This window comes from Bison bison, unplaced genomic scaffold (assembly GCF_000754665.1).
Source record: "Bison bison bison isolate TAMUID 2011002044 unplaced genomic scaffold, Bison_UMD1.0 scf7180017864491, whole genome shotgun sequence".
Taxonomy (NCBI): domain Eukaryota; kingdom Metazoa; phylum Chordata; class Mammalia; order Artiodactyla; family Bovidae; genus Bison; species Bison bison.
In genome coordinates this window covers 10592753-10593564 of record NW_011495050.1, presented here as the reverse complement: position 1 = coordinate 10593564, position 812 = coordinate 10592753, and positions in this window count along the sequence as shown.

The window sequence follows — 812 nt, the reverse complement described above, 5'->3', positions numbered from 1 at the left end:
TTCTGAGTGAACTCCGGGAGTTGGTGATGGACAGGGATGCCTGGCGTGCTGCAATTCATGGGATCGCAAAGAGTCGGACACGACTGAGCGACTGATCTGATCTGATCTGATGTTAACAAAAGTTACGTTAATTTTTGAATTAAAAAAAGTAAGTCCATAGGACTTTTATGAAATCATATCAAGACGGAAAAAGATCAAATAAACCTGAAATCAAAATTTCCAGTATCTCAAAGGCATGTTTTCCCTTAAAAGATGAGACCACGTTTTATGTTAACTTAATGTAAACACTTAAAATTCTGAAGCAGAATTCCCCAATTACTACTAATATTTCTCAAAATGATAATCTTATAACAGGCCAAGGGTAGAGAAAGAGTTAATTGTCAAATGAACTGAAGAAATTCTCTATAAAATATCACATTCTGAAGATATATATTAAATACTAGCATATAAAGTACTCCTAGTGGACTAGCTTTTATAAAGCAACCTATTTTTGTTCCAACCAACATTTTAGAAATATTTCAATCACAAGAATTTTTAAAAATCGATTTAAATTCTATTTTTGTTCTCCAGCTTCAGCGTTTCACAGCACATCAGTTTGGGTAACATGCTTAAAGGCAATTTAATTAAAGAAAAATAATTAGCTATTAAAATGTTACTATGTCTCCAGAGAAAGTTCTATTCACGTCAATACTTAAGCAACGTCTATTATGCTGTCCAAAAATGCTAATAAAAATAACTGATAGTTAGGACTAGCTATGCATCAGCTGCTGTGCAATATATATATATATATATATATATATATATATATATAT